Below are 25,498 nucleotides of genomic sequence, written 5' to 3' on the forward strand. Positions count from 1 at the left end.
TCAGCATTGCCGTGTTGGTTTCCGGTCCTATGCTGTACCTGGACCTGGAAATGGAAGGGTTGCAGGGATAGGAACCATCTAGTCACTCTCACATTCTTCTCCTTGTTTCTGTGCATCCACTGGAGTGGAGTATGGTCTGTGATGAGGGTGAACTGCCGCCCCAGTAAGTAGTATCAGAGAGTTTCTGTGGCCCATTTAACTGCCAGACATTCCTTTTCAACAACGGTGTCCCATTGCCCCCTGGGGAGGAGTTTCCAGCTGAAGTACAGGATTGGGTGCTCCTCCTCTCCCACCATCTGCGAAAGGATGGCATCTGTCTGTAGGATGAATTCCTTCTCGAAGGCTGGGGCTATGAGCACTGGATGACTGCAAAGGGCCATTGATAAATTTGTAAATGCATCTCGGTCTTCCGCCACATTGGTCCACTTTACTATATTTGGGCCCCGAGCTTTTATCAGGTCCATCACAGCCATGCCCTCGTGGCGAAGTGAGAGATGAATCTATGATCGTACCCCACTATCCCTAGGAATGCTCTGACTTGATTTTTGTGGACTGGTCGGGGCCAACCCTGTATTGCCTATACCTTTTTCCATTGAGGTTTCACCAAGCCCCTTCCTACTACATACCTGAGGTATCTGGCCTCAGCGAGTCTGACCACACACTTGGGAGGGTTGGCGGTGAGGCTGGCCTGACTAAGGGCATCTAGCACCTCTTCTTCTTTTTAAGGTGCATCTCCCAGTCAGGGCTATGGATAACTACGTCATCTAAATAGGCGGAGCATAGTTGGCGTGGGGTCATAGTAATTCATCCATTAGTTGTTGGAATGTTGCGTGGGCCCCATTCAGGGCTGGCTCCAGGCACCAGCAAAGCAAGCACGTCCTTGGGGTGGCACAGTTCCAGGGGCGGCCTTCTGGCCACCCTTTTTTTTTTTTTTTTTGCTTGGGGGGGGAAAAAACCTAGAGCTGGCCATGGCCCCATGGAGACCAAAAGGGAGGATGATGTATTGGAAGAGTCTGTCAGGTGTAGAGAAGGTGGTCTTCTCCTTGGCGTCCTCAGCCAGCGGGATTTGTCAATAGCCTTTGGTCAAGTCCAGAGTTGTCAAGTATCGGGCCTTGCCTAACTGATCAACTAGCTCATCGATGTGTGGTATTGGGTAGGCATCAAATTGGGATATTTTGTTCAACTTCCGGCAGTCGTTAAAAAACCTCAGGGTGCCATCAGGCTTGGGGAGTAAGACAATAGGGCTGGACCACTGGCTGTAGTATTCTTCAATAACCCCAAGTTCCAGCATCCTCCTCACCTCCACCCTAATTTCTTCCCTTTTGGCTTCTGGTACTTGGTATGGTTTTATCGTTATCGTTGCCCCGGGGTAGGTGATGATATGGTGTTGGACCATCGTCTTACGGCTGCATGGAGAACATGTCTTGGTTCCGCTGGATCATATCAATGACCTCTGTTCGTTATTCTGGGGTTAGTTCAGGGGATATCCACACCTGCCCTTCTGAGCCATCTATCTGTCTCCCAGTCGCACCAGGGTTTCAGTAAGTTAACGTGGTAGATCTGCTCTGGCCTTCAGCGGTCTGGTTGCTTTACCTTATAGTCCATCTCCCCAATGGCTTCCACTATCTATATGGCCCATGCCAGCTGGCCAGGAGCTTGCTTTCTGCTGTTGGTACCAGTACCAGCACCCATTCTCCTGCTTTCTCCCGGTAGTTGTAATAGGACCACTGGGCCTCTTGTGCTTTCTCCAAATGCTCTCGTATTATGGGGGTCACTTGGGCTATTCGCTCTCTCATCTGTGCCATGTGCTCAGTGACATTCTTCCCTGGGTCGGGCTATTCTTCCCAATCCTGCTTGGTGATATCTAATATGCCATGTGGGTGGTGTCTGTATAGTAGCTCGAAGTGGGAGAATCCAATAGATGCCTGGGAAACCGCCTGTATCGCAAACATCAGGTACTGGTAGAAAGGCATCCCAGTCTTTTCTGTCCCAGGCCACTACTTTCTGGATCATGCTTTTGAGGGTACAATTAAATCGCTCAACCAGGCCATCTGTTTGAGGATGGTAGACTGAAGTTTGCAAGGCCTGGATGCGGAGTAGGGTACATAAGTCGCTCATTAATTTCAACAGGAAGGGAATCCCTTGGTTGTTCAGGATCTCCTTAGGGATGCCCACTCTCGTGAAAACCTGGAGCAGTTCTTTTGCTATTGCTTTGGACGTGGGGTTTCTTAGGGGACTGGCTTCTGGGTACCATGTGGTGTGGATGACGAGTATGCTTCAGTGGCTCTAGGACGATCTTTCTAGAGGGCAAACTAGGTCCAGGGCTATCCTTTTGAAAGGGACTTCAATAACAGGCAAGGGCACCAACGGAGCCCGTAAATGAGGTCAGGGACTGTGCATCTGGCATTCTGGGCAGGAGGTGCAATAGCATTAGACTTCCACCCATACTCCCAGCCAGTAAAACCTCCTTAGACTCTATCCAGGGTGTCCTCCAAATAAATGGCTGTGAGCTAGCTCTAACACCGCCCTTGAGTGCTTCCGTGGTACTAAGAGCTGCTCAACTTTTCCCCCCTCCACCATATTTGGGCTATGTGGTACAACAGATTGTGTTTGACCACGTAGTACAGCCCTGGGCCTTTGGTTTTCCTCTCTACGGGCATGCCGTTTACCTCCACTACCTCCTCCCTCATGTTTGCATATAGCAGGTCATAGGCTTGGTCCTGCCCAAAATTCTCACGTGCAGAACTGATCTGGCCTAATTTTACGGGATCAGTTTCAACTCTGCCCCCTGAGTTGCTCCTACTGGTGCTGGGGACTGCCTCCAGGTCCTCACTGGCCTCCTGAGTAGGTTTGCCACCAGGGTGGCTTTCTGCTTCCCCACCGAAATCCTGGTTCTATAAAGACAGGGGATCTGAACCTCAAATGATAAGCAATTGAATCAACTGATTGTAAACAATATTAGTGTGTTTTAAAAGTATATTGAGTAAGGTCTTCTATGAAAGCCTGTGACACACAAGTGGTTAATGTCATTGTGAAATGTCTGTATTAACTTTCTATGAGAATTATGGACACTCGATATTATGTTTTAAAGTCTGTGACCGTTTTTCTCTCAGACAGGAGGGAAGGCAGCTATCTATGTGTCTCCAATGTAAATTAAGCAGTGTGGAATCAAAACAGTGGAAGCCCTATTTACATACGAATCAGCAGAGAGGAGGAAAGTAAACAGGAAGAGAAGAGCAGCACGAAGCCATCCTGCTGCTTGGAGCAGGGTCAGTGAACTATGGGAAATGTAAACAGAAACAGAAAGCCTTTTTGGTATCCATCATTGGGGGATTAAAAAGGGCCAGAGCTCTTGAATTCACAGAATGTTGGATCCTTCAACCAAGGTGGTTGCAGTCTCTGGAAACTGACTACAGGTGATAAACCTGCTTTGTCAAAGATTGTAACTTGCTGAAATTAAGTTTTAGCCTGAGAAGCATATTTTTACTTTTGTTTGCTTGTCTCCCTTTCTATCTTTATTCCTTCTACTTGGTGTCACTTAAATCTACGATTTTTTGTGTAATAATCTTGTTTTACTTTATTATAAACCAAATCAGTGCTATGATTGAAATAAGAGTGTTTGTCAAACCCCAGTCAAATTAATGAGCTGCAGTGTAATGTCTCTTCATAGGAGCAATGAATTTAATAACTTCAGTAAGTGTTCAGTGAAAGGGCTGGACGATTTGGGGGAAATTCAGGACTAGGAGGGTGCTGGCATCATTCTGCAAAGAGTAACTGGGCAGTAGAAGCCTTGCTGTGACTGAAAGCTTGTCTGCTGGCTGTTGCTGTCAGGAATGTGAGCTGCAGCAGCATTGCATTGAAGGTACCCAGAGTTGCAGGGCAGGTGGCGACATGATCCTTTACTGCTCTGTATTGAACCCCAAAGCATCACAACTACTTCTATTCAATATTCTCTTTTTGTACATCCAAGAATCTCATTAGCCCTTTTTGCCACAGCATTGCACTGAGAACTCATGTAGAGGCAATTATCTACAATGATCCCTTCTCTGAGGCACTGTTTTCCAAGACAGAGTCTCCCATCCTGTAGGTATAACCTGTGTTCTTGGTTCCCAGATGTATTATTATTTGGCTGTATTAAAAACCCATTTTGTTGGATTATGACCACTTAACTAGGTGATTCTGATAACTCTGTAGCAGTAACCTGTCCTCATTATTTGCTATCCCACCAATCTTCATGTCATCTGCAAACTTTACCAGCAAAGGTTTTATATCATCATCTAGATTGTTGATAAAAATATTAAATAGTGTCTAAATAGAATAGACCAAGAAACAATCCCCGTGAAACCATGCTAGAAACAGCCAGACATATTGATGTCTCCCCATTAACAACTACATTCTGAGATCTGTCAATGAGCCAGATTATTTTTTATCAATTTTATGTGTGCCCTGTTAGTTTCATATAATGCAACCTTTTTAATCAAAATGTCATGTGGTACTAAGACAAATGCCTTGCAGAAATCCAAATGTACTATACCAAGACAGTTACCTTTATGTACCAGACCTGTAATCCTGTCAAAATAAGGTTAGTTTGACAAGACGTGCCTTCCATGAAACCATGCTGACTGGCATTAATTATATTTGTAGCTGCAGAGAGGCAGAGTGGCCTCCCTCTGGATTTAAGAGTGAGAGACACTACCCTCCCCCTGATGGGTGGAGCCAAACTCTCCCCCCTCACCGGAAGTTCTGGGATGGGACAGGAAGTATAAAGTTCAGTGGACCTTGCTTCTAGGAAGCCGAGCCTTCTGCAGGACCTGAGCAGACCAGCGCCCTACTGCCTGAAGAGATGGAGGACCCTGAGGCTCCCACCCTGTGCATCTTGGGGAATACCTGGGGACCTAGACATAGTGGGGAAGTCTCAGACCTTGGGTGAGCCAATGCACTTGCCCAACTCCAAAGACAGGCTTAGGCGGCCAGAAATAGTTTTATCTGTTTGGGCACCTATGACATGACTGTCCCATAATGTACTACAGCTTTGGCCAAGTCTGAACCGGGGAGTCTAGGGCCTGTAAGCAGCCCTTGGGTAAGGTGACGATTCCCCTCGATGTGAAGTGCTGAAGGCTCCCCTTGTCCTGTTGTCAGTGATTAGCACCTCATTCAAGAGGTTCAGCACGGACCTCGTGGGGCTCTTCACAAAGAGCACAGTGGAGTTCAAATATATCCTGGTGGTTTTAGATTATGCCACCTGGTTTCCCCCAGTGATCCCCCTCTGAAACATCCTGGCACGAACCATAGATGAAAAAACATGAAATCAGGTTTTGGTCCAACAGGATTCAGTCAAATCACTGCTGATAAAGTCTGTTGAAGACACAAAGATCATTGGGGCCCTAAATAATGATGAGAACAAACCTCTGATGCAGAACAATCTGGATCACTTTGAAAGCTGGGCAGTTAAACAACATGAATTTTAAGGCAGCCATACACAAGGTTATAGATCTAGGAACAAATAGAGTAGGTCACACTGAAAGGCTGGGGACCTGCATCCTGGGAAGCAGAGACTTTGAAAAGAATGTAGGGGTCATGAACGCCCGGTGCGATACTGTGACAAAAAGACTTAATGTGCTTCTTGGCTGTATAAACGGTAATATCAGCTAAGAGAAGGGAGGTGATATTATCCTGTATGCAATGCAGCGGATGTTATTGCTGGATACTGTGTCTAATTCTGGTATGCACACTTGAACAAGGATGGTAAAAATCTGGAGAGGGTCATAAGAAGAGCTGCAAAAAACCCTCTAGCTTCTGGAGAATAAGCCTTATGACAAGCGATTTAAGGCATTCAATCTATTTATCAGAAAAAAAGGTGCTTACCGATTGCTTGCTGTTCATAAATTGCGTAGTCAATTGCTTGGCCAGACGTTGGTTTGTTATAAAATATATTCATGAGACCAAATAACCAACATCAGTCAGGTTTATTGCTATAAGTCAGTAATAATATAGTACAGGGAAAGGTCCTATATGACACCAGTCTCCAGGAAGCCGTCTTATGCAGCAATGTTTCATTCACCTTACAGAGTCGGGGTGCACCTAGAGATACACATTTCAGTCGGTATTATTTATATAATGTTTTTACAAGTTACACGTCTCTTTACACATCACTAAAATCCAACCCAACAGTTTGTCCCAGTTACCTACATTGTTGTTCCTTTCTTTTCTTTGTTTTGAATACTAGCATTCTAGGTACTGGTCAATGTAGCTGTGATTCACTGAGGACCGAGGACTTTTGCTGCTGGATAGGGATAGTTGGCGCAAGGAGGGTTTTGCTTCCTTGAATGACCCCACTTGCTGAGGCACCAGTCAGAAGGAATGTGTCAGGCTAAGCATCTTGGCGTTATTTCCAACCACATCATTTCAATGGACACCGACAAGATACAAAAAAGTGTCAGCTGCAAACTTTGTGCACTTGTTTGTCCTACAAAGCCATTGCCCTTGTGGGCAAAAGAGCTGATCATTCACTTCCCGGTTTACAGGGCTGTCAGCAGGACTCCACAGTTGCTTGAAGATGGTGCAGAGTACAGCAGCACACCTGCTCGTAGCACGGAGCCGCTTTGATCACATTACAGCTAGCCAGTATTTGCTACACTGGACTCATGTGATGAGCGGGCTGCTGGACTTTAAGTTGACCTTTTTTATTCTGAAAGTGGGCTCTGGCACTGTCCAAGGCCTTCTCTTAGAGCTTCGTCCTGGTGAGTATCTGCATTCCCCCCCCCCCCCAACCTTTCAGGTGTGTCACCATTCCGCCATCGCAGGTGCTTGTGCGATTACTGTGATGACGCCTGAGGGTAGCCCTGCCCTCCGCCACATGTCCTCCTCTGCTTGCATCCCCCCTGCCCAGGTTTTAACACAGTTGGAAAATCACATTTTTTCAGAGGTGTTTTCCATGTTCAGTGCTGTGGCCTCTGTGTCGGAATCCCCCCCCCCCACCCATTTTTAACGATGCAACATTTTTGGCCTTTTAAATAATTTATCTCTGTTATTTGTATTGTATCTAGCACTGCTTGTGCATGGACCTGAGTGCCTCAGGGCACGCGCTTTATAAAAAACACCATTGTTTATGGGGCAGACCAGTGCACCGTGTAAAGGAGCCGTGTGCTGGGGCTTCTGTAGGATGGGCTCAGGAGAAAGAACTCCTCCCCGCAGAACGCAGGCCAGAAATATGACCTGGCTGTAGCTTCAAAGCTGCAGTAGTCCTCACTGTACCACTTGGCAAAGTCCTGCCTATTGAAGCCTTAGAATCCTAGAACTGTCAGGCTGGAAGGGCCCTCGAGAGATAATCCAGCGCCCTTTGCCAAGAAAGGACCAAGTGTGGCTAGGGAGGCACAGTTTCCAGAAGGGCTGAACACCTGCAGCTCCTGTCTGGGGCTTTGTATAGAGTTGTGGGTGCTCAGCATAAATGAAAATCAGCCCCAAATATCTGTTGTTGAGCACCCAAAATCAGCAGCATCTTTTGAAAATTTGAGTCCAGATATTTGAGAGAGACAGGTGAAGAGCAGAGGGAATGGCAGATTAGCCTCTGGCTCTGTGAATGGACAATTTAGGGCCTAATACAAAGCCAACTGTAATCAAGACTCCCAGAGGTTTCAATGGGGTTTGGATCAGGCCCTAAGACATTTTAACCTCTGTTCTTAACTGCTATAATGATATATTTATTTATAATGCTACTTGCCTTCTGCAGCCATGGGGTCATGAAATCCTGACCCAGAGTAAGGAAGACAGAGAATAATGTTTATCTCCCCTGAATGCAACTCATCCTGCAGCCGTCTGCCAGAGGGAAGATTGGTAAGAGAAGAGGAACCCAGACAGAGATGTAGTTTTTGCTTCTTCTGTTTCAGTTTCTGTGCTATGGAAAGCAGTCACCCTTTGGAGAAACAGGAGACACTGAAAATGAGACGTGTCCATCAGAACATATGGGCAGAGCCAGAGAGGTAAGGAATAATCCAGGAACCATTTGTACTGTCAGATGTCAAGAATGACCCATTAACTTTTTAGCTGCTAGTTAAACTAGCTAGTTAAACTGACCTAACTTGAGTAGGGGAAAAGCACCTTTTGTCCCAGTCTAGACAAGACCTAAATGACTATATGTGGTGGGGAGAAGAGGTGATTTAGGGCCTCACTCTTTACTTTGGTCAGCATTTTCAACCCCAATCCAGCAGTACGACTGCTGAGGCTCCCATGTTGTTTCTTTCCCTCTGGATAACTGCATTGACGGGCCTCTACATCAACAGACCATTAACTTGAGTCTTTTGTCTAAAGCCATCCCTGACAGATGCTTGTCCAGCCTGATCTTCAAAACCTCCAATGAGGGGGATACCACAACTGCCCTTGGTAACCCCCTTCTAGTACTTATCTAGCCTTATGGTTAGAAAGCTTTCCCTAACGTCTAATCTTGGTGTTGATTAAAGTCCATTACTTCTTCTCCTACCTTCAGTGGACATGGAGAACAACTGATCACTGTCCTCTTTAGAACAGCCCTTAACATATTTGAAGACTATTATCAGGTTCCCCCCTCAGTCTCCTTTTCTCAAAACTAACCATGCCTAGTTTTTGTAACCTTTCCTCACAGGTCAGGTTTCCTCAGCTTTTTATTACTTTTGTTGCTCCCCTGGAGTCTCCCCAGTTTATCCACCTCTTTTGACACCCAGAACTGGGCATGGTGTTCCAGCTAAGGCCTCACTAGTGCCAAGTAGAGCAGGACAATTTTCTCCTGTGCCTTACATAAAGCGTTCCTGTTAATATACCCCAGAATAATGTTAGCCCTGGCTGGGATGATTTAGTTGGGGTTGCTCCTGCTTTGAGCAGGGGTTTGGACTAGATGACCTCCTGAGGTCCCTTCCAACTCCAATCTTCTATGATTCTATGATCCTATGCACCCAGGACAGACCACTATGGGACTCCACTAGATACGTCCTCCCAGTTTGACAGTGAATCATCAATAAGTACTTTTTGAGTATGGTCTTTCAAGCAGTTGTGCACCCACCTCATAGTAATTTCATCTAGACCACATTTCCTTAGTTTTCTTATCAGAATGTCGTGTGGGATTGTGTCAAAAGTCTCACTAAAACCAAAATATATTATGTCTACAGCTTTGTCCCTATCCACTAGGTCAATGATCCCATCAATGAAAGAAATTAAGTTGTTTTGGCATGATTTGTTCTTTACAAATCCATCTTGACTATTCTTTACTACCCTTTTATCCTCCAGATGTTTACAAATTGCTTGCTGTTCATAAATTGCACAGTCAATTCATAGAATCATAGAATATCCAGGTTGGAAGGGACCACAGGAGGTCATCTAGTCCAACCCCCTGCTCAAAACAGGACCAATCCCCAACTAAATTGCTTGACCACAGTTTGGTTTGTTATAAAATATATTCAAGAGACCAAATAACCAATATCAGTCAGGTTTATTGCTATAACCCAGTAATAGTATAGTACAGGAAAAAAGTTCTATATGATACTCGTCTCCAGGAAAGACATCTTATGCAGCGATGTTTCATTCACCTTACACAGAAGGGGTGCGCTCAGAGTTACACATTTTGGTCGGTATTATTTATATGATGATTTTACAAATTACGCGTCTCTTTACACATCACTAAAATCCAGCCCATCAGTTTGTCCCAGTTACCTACGTTATTGAACTACGTTTGAGTGCACAATGTCCGGGTTTGGGTCTGCAAATGTTCATTTTCAGTAGGCACGGTTATATTTTTCAGGGACAGTTGTATTCAGCTTTGAAAATGTGGTGCTCAAAATTTTATCTGACATGAGAAAAGAATCTGTGTGTTTGACTTAAAATTATGATCTTTTTTCTTTCTGAAATAGTATGTTAAATTGCTCAAAGTTGGAGAGAAAATTAACCAAAACATGAACAACATAAATTTCAAGAGAGAGACCTCTGATCATTCTTGCTGGTTCTCTGCACGGGTTCTCTGTTTTTGACATTCCTATGAAGGGCAGATTGACTTCATAATACACTTTGATAGATTCCTTTCTAAAAATATAATTCCCTTTATAGGGAAACTTTTGTAGTGATAATCAAGGTGGGCCATTTCTAGCAGTTGACAAGAATGTCTGAGGAACGGTGTGTGGCAGGGGAGGGGGGAATAAACATGGGGATATAGTTTTACTTTGTGTAATGACCAGTCCTTGCTTACAGACAGCCCCCCAACGTGAAGCAAATACTCATCAGCAACCACACACCACACAACAGAACCACTAACCCAGGAACCTATCCTTGCAACAAAGCCCGTTGCCACCTGTGTCCACATTTCTATTCAGGGGACACCATCATAAGGCCTAATCACATCAGCCACACTGTAAGAGGCTCATTCACCTGCACATCCACCAATGTGATCTATGCCATCATGTGCCAGCAATGCCCCTCTGCCATGTACATTGGTCAAACTGGACAGTCTCTACGTAAAAGAATAAATGGACACAAATCAGATGTCAAGAATTATAACATTCAAAAACCAGTCGGAGAACACTTCAATCTCTTTGGTCACTAGATTACAGACCTAAAAGTGGCAATTCTTCAACAAAAAACCTTCAGAAACGGACTCCAATGAGAGACTGCTGAATTGGAATTAATTTGCAAACTGGATACAATTAACTTAGGCTTGAATAAAAAACTGGGAGTGGATGCGTCATTACACAAAGTAAAACTATTTCCCCACGTTTAGTCCCCCCACCCCCACTGTTCCTCAGACATTCTTGTCAACTGCTGGAAATGGCCACCTTGATTATCACTACAAAAGGTATCCTCCCAAATACGATAAAATCGAGGACATGGTGATGATGACTCACCTCCATGAGCCCGCTGTCTTGTATAACCTCAAAGAACATTACGCAGCCTGGATGATTTAAGTAAACGGATTTTTAAAACTTCTTTTCTGAATAAAGATATTTAATTCTCATGGGCACATGAGAACTAACAGTCCTTCCATTCTTCTTTGTACAGACCTACTCAGGCCTCTTCTGTGTCACTGTCAACCCCTACAAGTGGCTGCCAGTGTACAACCCAGAAGTGGTGGCTGGCTACAGGGGCAAGAAGCGTCAAGAGGCCCCACCCCACATCTTCTCCATCTCTGACAACGCCTATCAGTTCATGTTAACTGGTGAGTCATTTATCTGGAGGGGAAAAGCCTAGTATTTTGCAGCTTTGTGCAGGGCTGGCTGCCCAGTTAACAGAACTCAACATTTAAGCATAAAGATTTCAATATTCATTGGACCAAAGTGAGAGACCATAGCCTGGTGATGAAGGTACTCAGCTCTGAATCAGGCAGCAAGATGATTTGACTCCATATTTCCTACCTTCCTGAGGAGTCACTTAATCACCAGGGTACAGAGCCATTCTCTTTCCTTCTGGCCCAATAAACATTTAAGAATGTATTCAAAGTTGAACAGCTGCAACAGGCAAGATTAAGAGGTCCCAACCCCAGTATAGCCTGCTGGTTAGGCTGCTCTCTTGGGAGGCAGAAGCTGTGCACTTAAGTCTCTGCTCCAGAGTGGGGATTCAGACCTGGGTCTCCCACATTCTAGGAAACTGCTGTAACCACTGGGCTAAAGGTTATAAAGTGGGATCAATTCATGGTTTGAAAACCTTTTTCTAAGCTGAAACTATCAGGTCAAGTTTGTGACTAGCTTGGGGTCCACCAAAACTGCATTTTTGGCAAATTATTTGTCCAAAATTTTCCCCCACCTCTAGTTTCTAGGCTCAGCTTTTCCAGTAGCTCACTGAGTCAGCTTGGACAAGTCACTTCCCTTCTCTCACCTTTGTCTCTCCAGCTATAAAATGGGGAGACAAATAATGGCTTCCCTCATGAGGAGTTAGAATCTTGGCTCATCTGTGTTTGGCTGCTGCCTGGGGACTCCTAGAGGCAATGGGCTTGAGACCATGCTAATATCATGACATTAGCCATCCCCTCTGCCAGAAAGTTTAGCTTTTCTGGGAGTTGTCAAGCTAATACAGGCTAGGAAGGATATTTTCTGCCTAGAGCAAGAAATCCTGACTTCCTAAACAAATACTGAAGTCTGCGGCATATCCTGACAGTTCAGACTTTGGCACTGCTCTGCATATCTAAGTGAGGCAGAATCAGGGCCTGAGGGGTTAATGTTCAGTGCCGCAGAGAAGGGGGGCATCAAGGAACTGGTTACAGCTCCCCAATTCTCTGACCAGCCCTAGCTCCAGTGTAGGTTAGAACAGCTTGGGGACTACTCGAACAGCACCAGTTGGCAGCGGTCCCGAAGAGCCTGCCCTGCAACTGAGCACAGAGACGTGTCATATTCCAGATGGGAGCTAGGGACAGAGCAGGGCAGGGAATTTGACTCTAAGTCAATAAATATTTTAAATATTGATAGAAAACCCAGAGTCCTGTGAACAACTAACTCCAGCCCAGTCAGCTCTGCAACTGGCCCCTTCTGCACATCCAAGCTCCAGCCAAGTGTGGTGTTTCCTCAGCTTCGACCACAACTTTGGAAACGAAACATTAAAATCACTCCCACAGCCAGAGTCTCTTGGTTTGGTGGAGCCTGTGGGGGTGGAGATAGAACAGAGTTTGGCTTTCGGATGCAATGTGCACTACAGCCCATTTGATAGCTCTTTGTACCATTTTATTTTCAGACCGTGATAACCAGTCAATCCTGATAACATGAGTATATTCCAGTATCTGTGAGTAAGATGGAAGGATAGGAAGAATAGATTTAATTTTTTTTACAAGTGCATACTTTTTTTCCCCAACAGCGGAGAATCTGGTGCTGGGAAGACTGTGAACACCAAGCGTGTCATCCCGTACTTTGCAACAATTGCAGTTGCTGTGGAGAAGAAGAAAGATCAGCAGCCCAGCAAAATGCAGGTAGATCTGTAGCATCCCCTTCCCGTGCTTTGTTTCAGCACACGCCTGTCCAGGGAAAACAGAAGAGTTGGGGCTTGGGGGCCAGTATGGACTCTCTAGTGGCTGCATTTAGCTCTGAATGTGCTGAGGTTAGTGGCCACTCTTATTTCACCTGGCAGTGAGTTCTAGTCATGGAGGCTCTGTTTCCCAAGAGCATCAGGCGCCCTCTGTTGGTCGACGATATCTATAGTCGAGCAAAACGCAGCTGCTCTGGGAGCTTGTGGTTGTGAAGGGAGGGTTGTGAGGTAGATGGCAGTGGTGTCAATTCAGATATTTCAGGGGTGGGAGGGCGGCAAATTCTGGTCCCTGTCCCCTGCTCCTGGCAGGGACCCTGTTTCTGTCCCCGCTCATCCACCTCCTTGCAGAGACCCCAAGTCTCCCTTGGATGGGGAGTCTCCCCTCTTACCCGCATAGTGCATGAGCCAAGGCTGCCTGGAGTCGAGGTCTCAGCAGACGCCCCAGGCTCTGCCCTACGGGAACAGACTCCCCATGTGCCAGGTCACAACACCATTTGGATCAGTCCCGCTCTGCTGCAACGCAGGGGTGGCTGGGCCAACTTTCCACGCGGCGACGCTCTGGACTGTACCAGGAACAGCTGTACTGCTTTAGTACGGGACCTTGTGTAAAAGTGGTCGGGCCCTGGCCCCCCAGCTCTGCGGCCTACAGGACTCTGAACAGGGCATGGGCATTTACCTCCCAACTGCCCCTGATGGGCACCACTGGTAGCTGGGACCATTCCATGCAGGGTTTCAGACATAGGCGCCAACTTCCCCACTGTCCACTGGGTGCTAACCCCCGCCCCCACCCCCACGGAATCGGCGCCTGTGCAGAGCACCCACTAATTTTTCCCAGCCCCGGAGCACCCACGGAGTCGGCGCCTATGGTTTCAGAGTCAGGACATCAACCACAAACTGGATTTTGTTCAGTGAGGAGCCAGTGAGGGAGCAGCGTATTAGGAAATACAGAGAACAGCATTAACCAGGCCCAGGTGCACCAGGACGAGGATTGCCGTGGTCAGAGAGAAAGGGGCTCAGACCAAAGGGGTTTTGGCTCCACGACTATTTGAGTGTCCAAAGGCAGGGCAGAGTCCAAGGAGACTCTTAGCAATCTGAGGCCGATGCCTTGGATTGTCAGGCTGTTATGAGGTTAGCGAGTTCTTCAGAAGCACTTCCCACTTCCCACCAGCATCTCTGCAGGCCTGCCTGAGCTCAGCTTTCGCCAGCTGCTCTCCAGGTAGGTGCTGATCTCAACTCGAGCTGGAGGCTGTGCAGCATGCACTGAATGTAAAGGAGAAGTAGGAGCCTCTCAGATGCACAACAACCTGCTCTGCCCTCTGCTGAGTTTATTCCGGTCTGAAATCTTCCGGTTAGACGGACTGGAATACTGGCTCCGTCTCAACAATACCAGGGCACCTGGTAGCATAACAGCATCTGACAAGTAGCTTGCAAATGGGCTTTTCTGTTCAGCCTGCCTGCCGCTCTCTACTGAGCACTATTTCTTTACCCTGATCATGTTTTATATCTTGTTTATCTCCCGTCTCCAGGGTCAGTCCATTCTTTGCCATGTACTGCTGTGCTGCCCCAAGAGTAGCCCAAGAAGCAGCCAGTGACGATGCCTGGTGAAGAATGTACTGCATGGGGCAGGGGTTCAGAGGAGGCTACTCTCCTCCCCCAGGCTTCCAGCTGCAATGCAGGTAGCTGGCACCAGGGAGCCTGACACCTTATGCCCTTGGGGAGTCATGGCCACCATCTGGCCCTCAGTTTTCTTAACAGGCTAAGAGTGTCTTGTGAGGGACTTTGACAAAGGCCTTGCTCAGCTGATACCAGAGTAACATTTCCTGCTCTGTAATTCCCAGGGGCACCCTGAGGCCTCTAATTCTAGCAACAACATTTGCTACCCTCCAACACTCCAGCAAAGGAGCTGAGGTTAATGAGACTCCAAATGATTCGTTAGCAGCTCAGGTGTTTCATTGTTAAGCTCCTGGTGACCTGGTGCTCTTTAATGTATTGGTTTGTTCCAACAAATCTTCTTTTGAAACCTCCATCCCTGAGCGAACCTCATCCTTATTACCAAAAGGAGCAGGTATCTCCCTGTATCCTTTGTGGTGAAGGCTGATGCAAAGCAATTATTTAGCCTCTCGGCAATATCTTTGTCCTCCTTAATTGCTCCTAGGCGGACCAGTGGACCCAAAGCTTCTCACAGAGGCTTCCTGCTTCTGATGAAGAACAGCAATGCTTGAAGTCCGATTTTATATCTTTGGCATTTGCTCCTCAAATTCCATCTGAGCCTCCTAATTTCCTTCCTACCAGTGCCTCACTTAGGGCTGCATTTCCATTGTCAGAATGGCCTCTCTTCAGTCAAACACCCTCTTCAACCTTGCCCTTTGGCCACAGCTAGGTCACTCCTTGCCTTCCTAGTCCCTTTTCAACTTGGGGCGAGGAGGTACATGCCTGCTTGGACTCTGTTGAGTAGCCTCTGGGCCACATACAGATTTTCATATATATTCTTTTGATGTGAAGGCCTTAGTGACCAGCAGCCCCACTGGTTAAACAACCCTGCCTCCTCTCCACTTTAGGCTCACTACATTAGTGCATTATTCCTGTGCCTTCCCAACGGTTTTGAAATTTCTTCTGCTTCTAATATTTAAATTCACTGTTTAGTGTCTGAGGGTTTTTTAGCCTAAAGTCCCTGTGGGATATAGCACGCCTACAGGACAGCTGTGTGCATGTGGGGTACAGCATGCCTATGGGACTGCTGTGTGTGGAGGGGTATAGCATGCCTACAGGACTGCTGTGTGCGTGTGGGGAGGGTAACGCACACCTGCATGACTGCTGTGTGCATGGGGGGGCAACGTTCACCTTTGGGACTGCTGTGTCCTGGGGGAGGGGATGAGGCACACCTGCGTGACTGCTGTGGTTGGTGGCATCTGGGATCGTGAAAGATGCCCACCTTCCACTGGACATCAGCAAGTGGGAGTGGGTAGCCTGATTCCCCAAGGCAGATTTGAAAATCCCAGCATAACCCTGAACTTCCCATTCATTAATGGCAGTGAGCATGTGGGTACGTAATGGCAAACGTCCATAGTGGGCCCTGGTTCAGCTAAGATGCTTAAGGAAGTGGCTGGTTCTCAGCAGGTCTCCACTGAAGTCAGTGGGACTACTTGCAGGCGTGCTGTTGGGTGTGTACTTAAAGACCTCACTGAGCCAGAGCCAAGAGGGATGTCATGGAATCTGCAGGTGCTTGGTTTGTAATATTTCCTTTCCAAAGTTCCACCTGAAGTGACTACAAGGTTTAACGGGAAGTCTTTGTACTGCACCTAGGGAACCCTGGAGGATCAAATCATCGAGGCCAACCCGCTCCTGGAGGCCTTTGGCAATGCCAAGACAGTGAGGAACGACAACTCCTCGCGCTTTGTGAGTTCATTTCAATTGTTGGAGTGTAGGCAGAGAACATATCCCACATGAAATACACTGATTACTGTAGCTGCTCAGTGCACAGCATGTGTGTTGGTATAATTGTATAAGTTGGGTTTGTATAATTCAATAGGGCAAATTCATCCGGATCCACTTTGGGACCACAGGGAAGCTGACTTCAGCAGATATTGAAACTTGTGAGTGGCAGCAAGCTCTTATGGGCAGTATTTGAACAGTATTGGTAACGAATTCGCCGGGGACAATAACTCTGTCTGACTTTTTGCCCTGTTAGATCTCCTGGAGAAATCCCAGGTAACATTTCAGTTGGCTAGTGAAAGGAGTTATCATATTTTTTACCAGATAATGTCCAGTAAGAAGCCTGAGCTCATTGGTAAGTGCTGGCCATGCTGTGTTTAGTTCGTTGGCATTCGAACCGTGTAGCCATTCTGCTGGGCCTGTGACTCTGAAGCTAATGACACGTTGTTTGTTTGCAGATCTGCTTCTCATTTCTACCAACGGCTACGACTTCCCCTATGTGAGCCAGGGTGAACTCACTGTCGCCAACATCGATGACAGTGAGGAGCTGATGGCTACAGATGTGAGTATCACAGCGGGACAGGGAGCATCACTTCTCTCTGTGGCTGTACAGCACCTGGCAGAGGCTCCTAGGTGCTTGGTAATACAAATCATTAACAATATGTATAGCAGGGGAATTAGACATATTTGGACCATCGGGCCGAAATGCTGACCATTGACCCCACCTTCCTGCCCCCATCAGTCCTGCTCCTTGTACTACAGACCACTCATGCTCTTCACAGGTGCTGAGGGCACATGTCTCCCCTGGCATATAAGTGGGGTAGAAGGCACTCAGCACCTCCCAGACCTAGGCCCTTTGGGGCATGATCCTGTTCACGCTTACACACAAGAGGAGTTCCACTGACTTCACTAAATGGGAAGATCCATCGATGTTAAGGCCAGAAGGCCCCCTTATGCTCACCAGTCTGCCCCCTCTGGCGAAGCACGGTCTGGAGGATGTAACCATGGTGCCTGCCTCCAGCCCAATAACAGGGGAGGGCACTAACACAAATGCAGCCCCCTCTCCTCCTGGTGACCCATATGGATACTCTGTCCCTAGATCTGAGCACTTCTTTGGCTGTGGGCAGGGGCGGGGAGAGAGGGGGAGATGGCCCTTGCCCCACCCAACATTATCAGACCTTTTCATAATATTGAAAAAGTTGCCCCAGAGCTTCCCCTTTGCTACTGAGGTGAAAATCAGCTCATGCACAGATAGGAAGCAACAGGGTCTAGCAAGCCCTTTGGCATTGCATGGGGTCAGAGCTATCCCTTGCAGAAATCCGGCGAGCACCACAAAGTCACACGAGGAATGGATTTGGCCCAATAGCAGTGTAATCTTTGGTTCTGCCCCTTTGCAATCCAATCTCGTACTCTGTGTGACTTCATTACTGCATTTGTGTTGTGGGAAGATGGTTTCAAAGGGATTTTTCCTAATAACTCCTAAACCCTTCTCCTGGTTCATGTGCTGGACTACCAGGGTTTTGTCCCCTTTCTGCTGCACTGATGTGCCATAGATCTGCTGCCCAACCAGCTCAGAGGACAAAACCCTTTTCAGCCTGGACACATTGTTACTCGTTTGCTGTTTGGCCTCCAGTTTTATCCAAAAACATATCTTGCTCACCAAACTTTTGTCCAAGGCCCAGCACCTGTTAATATGACACATGGGACCAAGCTGCGAAGCTCAGGTCAGGATCCACATGTCTCCTAACTTCCAGGCAGATCTGATCTGGGCTATCGTAGTGCCTCAGTCACCAGGCTATAGAGTCATGCTCACTCACATCTATAGCAATGAATATTTCTGTACTTGTACAAAGTGGAACACCTGCAGGAGGTGAGACGGAGAGGACCAGAGCCTACGGTCTTCTGGGTAGGTGCTCCCAGTGGGGAAAGCTGAGCTCCAGTTGCTGCTTTAGAGTTAGGGTTTGAACGCTGGTATTCCACATCCTAAGCAAGTGCCTTACCCATGGGCTAAAGACATCCCTGACATAGCATGTGCACAAGCCCTTGGTTTGCATCACAGCTCCGCACGGCCCCTGAGTTGAGGGAGGAGTTTGACTAAAAGACATTTTACAAGGTGCATGAGACTGATGGATTGGAGAAGTGAGAGCTGGCCCAAAACTGCAGGGGCTGCTAGGTCCTGGGAAATGGTGCCACCCAGCCCTCCGGTTCCCTATCTTCCACACACCCGCTTTGCAGTCACACACAGGACCCTCAGCAACATGTGGAAGAGAGGCTTTCTGTAACCTGAACGGGATGGAGCTGCATGGTCTGAAAGGCAATAACAGCACTAGCAGAATGCAGGTGCAGATCCATCCTCTTCCTGCGCTGCCAGTCGTTGTGATTTGTATTACCAAAGCACCTCAGAGCCCTGTCCTGACCAGGATCTCCCTGTGCTAGGTGCTGTAGAAACGCGGAGCAGATGGTCCTTGCCCCAATGGGCAGCTTGCATCTGCTCCATCCACAGTGCAGCCTGCAGTACTGCTGCACCTGGCAGGGACACAGGAAGGGGAGGGCTGTGATGTTGGGTCTCTGATTCATGGAGGGGAAGGGCTGCCAGGGTCCCATACATTGCTGCCTTACTGCTTAAGATGCTATTTCAGCTGCAGTGGAATCTCAGAGTTACAAACACCTCCGGAATGCAGGTTCTTCATAACTCTGAAATGTTCGTAACCCTGAACAAAACATTACGGTGGCTCTTCCATACATTTACAACTGAACACAGACTTAATACGGCTTTGAAACTTTACTATGCAGAAGAAAAATGCTACTTTCCCTTTTTTTTAGTAGTTTACGTTTAACAGAGGACTGTTCTGTATTTGCGTTTTGTGCGTGTGTGTCTCTGCTGCTGCCTGATTGTTTACTTCCCATTGCAAATGTGGTATGCGGTTGCCTGGTCAGTTCGTAACTCTGGTGTTCATAACACTGGTGTTCGTAACTCTGAAGTACTGCTGTATTACCAGGGAAAACCTGGCTGCGAAGAGCCCCGGACGTGGTCTTTTTTGCCCCCCAGTGGCATCTAATGATCATTGCAGTCAGAAAATTATATCTCGCCCTTACTGCTGATTGACAGTAGTCCCTGCTGTCTCTTGACAGGGCAGAAGTGTAAGGAGCTTGGGCTACTTTCACCTGACCACAAGGAGAATTGGAATTAAAACAAAAGATATTTTTAGGCTTGCCGCACTCCCTCCCTCACAGCTCCTGGCAAGCACCAGGACAGGCATTGGCCAAGCAAGATGCTGAGGGTGGTTGTGTGCAGGGAACCCAACCTAGGGTAAGGCCCATTTTCCTGTCAAAGCCCTGCCCCAAGTGGTTTACTGTGCAACTGTCTATTTGAACCCTTGTGCTGTTTGACGGTCCTGGTTCCTCTACACAGAGTGCCATTGAAATCCTGGGCTTCAACCCTGAGGAGAAGGTGGGAATCTACAAGATGACAGGGGCAGTCATGCACTATGGGAACTTAAAGTTCAAACAGAAGCAACGAGAGGAGCAGGCGGAACTGGATGGCACAGAAGGTAGAGTTGTCAGGCAGTGTGGCACCTGGGTTGACATACTCTGGGGGAATGTTCGCAGCAATGTTCCCCGCCTGCTGTCAGCAGGGGCCATGGGGAATACCTTTCCTCTCACCTAGCCGTGGCCTCTCCAGGATGTGGCTGATGCATGGGAGAGAAGCATATTGGTGCTGTCCCTGCTTCCTGTTCTATGGACAGAGGATGAAAGTCAGGTCCTAGGGCTGTCAATAGGTCAGGTCCCAGGGCAGTCAATGGGATCAGGACTTGTTATGGACACCTTGTTCATGGTAGGTTGCAGGGCTGCTACTAGAAGGTCAGTTTCTTGTCCAAGATATGGACTGGTTACACGGCTTCCTTCCCAGAGAGATATACCAGAGGTATGGTCGGTATAAGACATTTTAATGCACCGCCTTGAATGGCTGCTGTGAGATATTAGAACGACAAGGTGGATGAGGTACTATCATTGTAATGGACTGTCAAGGTTCTTTCCCCACTCTGAACTCTAGGGTACAGATGTGGGGACCTGCATGAAAAACCCCCTAAGCTTATTTTTACCAGCTTAGGTTAAAACTTCCCCAAGCTACAAACTATTTTACCTTTTGCTGCCACCACCGAGCGTCTAACAAATATAACAGGGAAAGAGCCCACTTGGAAACGTCTTTCTCCCCCAAATCCCCCCAAGCCTTACACCCCCTTTCCTGGGGAAGGCTTGATAAAAATCATAACCAATTTGCATAGGTGAATACAGACCCAAACCCTTGGATCTTAAGAACAAGGAAAAAGCAATCAGGTTCTGAAAAGAAGAATTTTAATTAAAGAAAAAGTAAAAGAATCCCCTCTGTAAAATCAGGATGGTAAATACCTTACAGGGTAATCAGATTCAAAACATAGAGAATCTCTCTAGGCTATACCTTAAGTTACAAAAAGACACAAAAACAGGAATATACATTCCATTCAGCACAACTTATTTTATCAGCCATTTAAACAAAACAGGTTTCAGAGTAACAGCCGTGTCAGTCTGTATTTGCAAAAAGAAAAGGAGTACTTGTGGCACCTTAGAGACTAACCAATTTATTTGAGCATGAGCTTTCATGAGCTACAGCTCACTTCATCGGATGCATACCGTGGAAACTGCAGAAGACATTATATACACACAGAGACCATGAAACAATACCTCCTCCCGCCCCACTGTCCTGCTGGTAATAGCTTATCTAAAGTGATCATCAAATTGGGCCATTTCCAGCACAAATCCAGGTTTTCTCACCCTCCGCCTCCCCCACACAAACTCACTCTCCTGCTGGTAATAGCCCATCCAAAGTGACCACTCTCTTCACAATGTGTATGATAATCAAGGTGGGCCATTTCCTGCGCAAATCCAGGTTCTCTCACCCCCTCACCTCCCTCCAAAAATCACACACACAAACTCACTCTCCTGCTGGTAATAGCTTATCCAAAGTGACCACTCTCCCTACAATGTGCATCATAATCAAGTTGGCCATTTCCAGCACAAATCCAGGTTTTCTCACCCCCCCACCCCCATACACACACAAACTCACTCTCCTGCTGGTAATAGCTCATCCAAAGTGACCACTCTCCCTACAATGTGCATGGTAATCAAGGTGGGCCATTTCCAGCACAAAACAGAATCTAACAAAACAAACAAAACAAAACAGAATCTAACGTATATCTAAAATAGAGTATAACGTATATCTAACTAGATTGCTTACTGACTTTTTACAGGAGTTCTGACCTGCATTCCTGCTCTGGTCCCAGCAAAAGCAACAAACAGACAGAGAGAGCCCTTTGTTTCCCCCGCCCCTCCAGCTTTGAAACTATCTTGTCTCCTCATTGGTCATTTTGGTCAGGTGCCAGCAAGGTTGTCTTAGCTTCTTAACCCTTTAGAGGTGAAAGGGTTTTTCCTCTGGCCAGGAGGGATTTAAAGGTGTTTACCCTTCCCTTTATATTTATGAAATGGACCGACTTCTGTTGGTGAAAGAAACAAGCTTTTGAGCTTACATGGTCCTGAAGCAGAGCTCTGTGGTAGCTTGAAAGCTAGTCTCTTTCACTAGCAGAAGTTGGTCCAACAAAAGATAGGACCTCACACACTTTGTTTCTCTAATGTCCTGGGCCCAACATGGCTACAACAATGCAGCAAACAATGAAATTAAGTATGTTATACAGGCTCCACCCAGTGGCTGAACATTATAATACAGCTTAACATTCGTTTACAGCTCCCTCCAAATTTTTACCATTCCTACCATTTAGAACTGTTTGGCGGGTCGCTTTCTCAAACACATTCCAATCTGGGATTACTTGAAAACTCTGGTTATGGAAGTCACATGGTGTTTCTGTTCCCTGGTCAGTGAGTTTCATCTTTTAATGGGCTTTGGCTTTCACCTGAAACAAATTCCATTTAGGCATGCAACATATTTGGTTTCTTGATTTAAATTAAGCTCATCTCTAGGCCACAAATTAGCTCCCTGGGAACAGTCACATGTGCAGAACCTGTGTGAGTGGCTGTGGAATGGAATCAAAAGGAGGAAAATGTGGCTGAATGCTACAGTTGGTCTCCAATTGAGCCTTAGGGACAGGATTATCCCTTTTCTTCCATCTTTAAAAAAGAGAAAAAGGAGGATCCTGGGAACTACAGGCCAGTCAGCCTCACCTCAGTCCCTGGAAAAATCATGGAGCATGTCCTCAAGGAATCAATTCTGAAGCACTTTAGACGAGAGGAAAGTGATCAGGAACAGTCAGCATGGATTCTCCAAGGGCAAGTCATGCCTGACTAATCTAATTGCCTTCTATGACGAGATAACTGGCTCTGTGGATGAGGGGAAAATGGTGGACGTGTTGTTCCTTGACTTTAGCAAAGCTTTTGACACGGTCTCCCACAGTATTCTTGCCAGCAAGTTAAAGAAGTATGGGCTGGATGAATGGACTATAAGGTGCATAGAAAGTTGGCTAGATTGTCAGGCTCAACAGGTAGTGATCAATGCCTCCATGTCTAGTTGGCAGCCGGTATCAAGTGGAGTGCCCCAAGGGTTGGTCCTTGGGCCGGTTTTGTTCCATATCTTCATAAATGATCTGGAGGATGGTGTGGATCGCACCCTCAGCAAGTTTGCAGATGAGACTAACCTGGGAGGAGAGATAGATATGCTGGAGGGTAGGGATAGGATACAGAGGGCCCTAGACAAATTAGAGGATTGGGCCAAAAGAAATCAATGACGTTCAACAAGGACAAGTGCAGAGTCCTGCACTTAGGACAGAAGAATCCCATGCACCGCTACAGACTAGGAACAGAATGGCTTGGCAGCAGTTCTGCAGAAAAGGACCTAGGGGTTACAGTGGACGAGAAGCTGGATATGAGTCAACAGTGTGCCCTTGTTGCCAAGAAGGCCAATGGCATTTTGGGATGTATATGTAGGGGCATTGCCAGCAGATCGAGGGACGTGATCGTTCACCTCTATTTGACATTGGTGAGGCCTCATCTGGAGTACTGTGTCCAGTTTTGGGCCCCACACTACAAGAAGGATGTGGAAAAATTGGAGAGAGTCCAGCGAAGGGCAACAAAAATGATTAGGGGTCTGGAACACATGACTTATGAGGAGAGGCTGAGGGAACTGGGATTGTTTAGTCTGCGGAAGAGAAGAATGAGGGGGGATTTGATAGCTGCTTTCAACTACCTGAAAGGGGGTTCCAAAGAGGATGGCTCTAGACTGTTCTCAGTGGTAGCTGATGATAGAACAAGGAGTAATGGTCTCAAGTTGCAGTGGGGGAGGTTTAGGTTGGATATTAGGAAAAACTTTTTCACTAGGAGGGTGGTGAAGCACTGGAATGCGTTACCTAGGGAGGTGGTGGAATCTCCTTCCTTAGATATTTTTAAGGTCAGGCTTGACAAAGCCCTGGCTGGGATGATTTAGTTGGGGATTGGTCCTGCTTTGAGCAGGGGGTTGGACTAGATGACCACCTGAGGTCCCTTCCAACCCTTATATTCTATGAGGTGCCAGGGGCTGGAGCAGTGTACCACAAGGGGTGCGTATATACGGAGGGGTATCTGGCCAGGAGTGAGCAGGATGCGTATGTGTGGGATAGGGGAGTGGGTTGAGTATGTCACCGTACAGGGCAATGACAACTGTATTCCCCCTCTGTGGTCCAGCAAGGGATCCACTCTAGGCTTTCAGATCTCCAGCCTTCACATCTCCTGGGCAGACCCTACTGACCGGGTATTTCCAGGCTGCTTAGCTCCCTCTCTATACTGTGACCTCCCCAACAAAGTCAGACTGCCTAAGCCAGCCTGCTCCGCTTTGCTTTCTCTTTGAAGGCTACAAACAGGGTAATTGCCACAGTTAAGTTACCACCCAGCTGTGTCTAAGAAAGCACATTTATTCTTGAGATAAAAGCATTACAGAGAAAATATATTAAAAACAATAAAAGAACCTACACACATGCTAATAAACTGACCAGAGATCACATATTGTCACACTCCACTAGTGACCAAATCTTACACATTCACACTGGCTGCCATGGCCCCCACAGGCCCTTCCACTCTGTGGAGGATTCCCAAGGCACAGTGTACCCCAGTCATGCCCCCTTCCCCACACAACCCTTATTCCTGACACACCCTGTACGTTAAGGCACTGAGCCAGCTCTGCACACCAAATGGGGATACCCCAATGGTAGGTAGGGAGATCTCAGCTGGCCTCTTAGGGCAGTTTCTAGGCTAGGCCTGGTTCTGCTATCTTTGAGATGAGCTCCCTCCCCATTAATTTGCAGCCAGTGGAGATTCCTAGCCACTCTTTGCAAGGGGGGGTTGTGCCAGCCCTAGTGTCCTGTACAACTCGCACCTTGAGCAGTTGCTACTCAAACTTTCCTCTGCAGCTTCAGTGTGATCCTCCCTTCATCTTCGCTTCCTGTCCTAGGCATTGTGCAGTCTCATGGTTAGACAGCTGCTGTCTTTTGCCCTTGAGGTGGCTGCATTTCAGTAGAAGGAGAGATTTCTGAGTGCTGATCAGTCTGGGATCCTTTGGAATGAGAAGCGCCTGTGTGCACGTGTTGACAGTCATTGCTGTTTTATCTCGTTTAAGGTATAATGGACCATCACCTGGTGATGCACCAGCTGCGGTGTAGCGGTGTGATGGAAGGCATCTGGATTTGTAGGAAGGGGTTCCCAAGCAGAATCCTATACGCTGCCTTTAAACAAAGGTGTGTCTTTAATTATTACTATGAGTGACAGTATGGCAGTGCCTATAACCCAATCGAGGATCAGGGCCCATTGGGGTAGGGCCCAACACAGCTGACAGTCCCTGCCCCAGGGAGTTGACAATGTACATGTCAGACAGGATGTAACGGGTGAACGAAACAGACAAGTTTTTATCCTTATTTGGTTTTAGCCTTAGATTATTTCTATTACTGCTGTGTCTAGAGACCGCTCCCATTTGGGATGAGAGGTAAATAGGATCTGTCACACCGCTTCAGACTCTCCCTCGTCTGGTATCCCATCTCCTGTCAGACTAGATCAGATTATTGGTCCATCCAAGCAGAAATGGCCAGTTACT

The 25,498-nt window shown here is 47.1% G+C and overlaps 1 pseudogene; it reads left to right on the plus strand.

Annotated features, from left to right (window-relative positions):
* Nucleotides 1-1,410: 1,410 nt before the first annotated feature.
* The window catches only part of LOC144274931 (myosin-13-like), a 28,978-nt pseudogene continuing 4,890 nt past the window's right edge, over nt 1,411-25,498 (plus strand).

This window comes from Eretmochelys imbricata, chromosome 14 (assembly GCF_965152235.1).
Source record: "Eretmochelys imbricata isolate rEreImb1 chromosome 14, rEreImb1.hap1, whole genome shotgun sequence".
Taxonomy (NCBI): domain Eukaryota; kingdom Metazoa; phylum Chordata; order Testudines; family Cheloniidae; genus Eretmochelys; species Eretmochelys imbricata.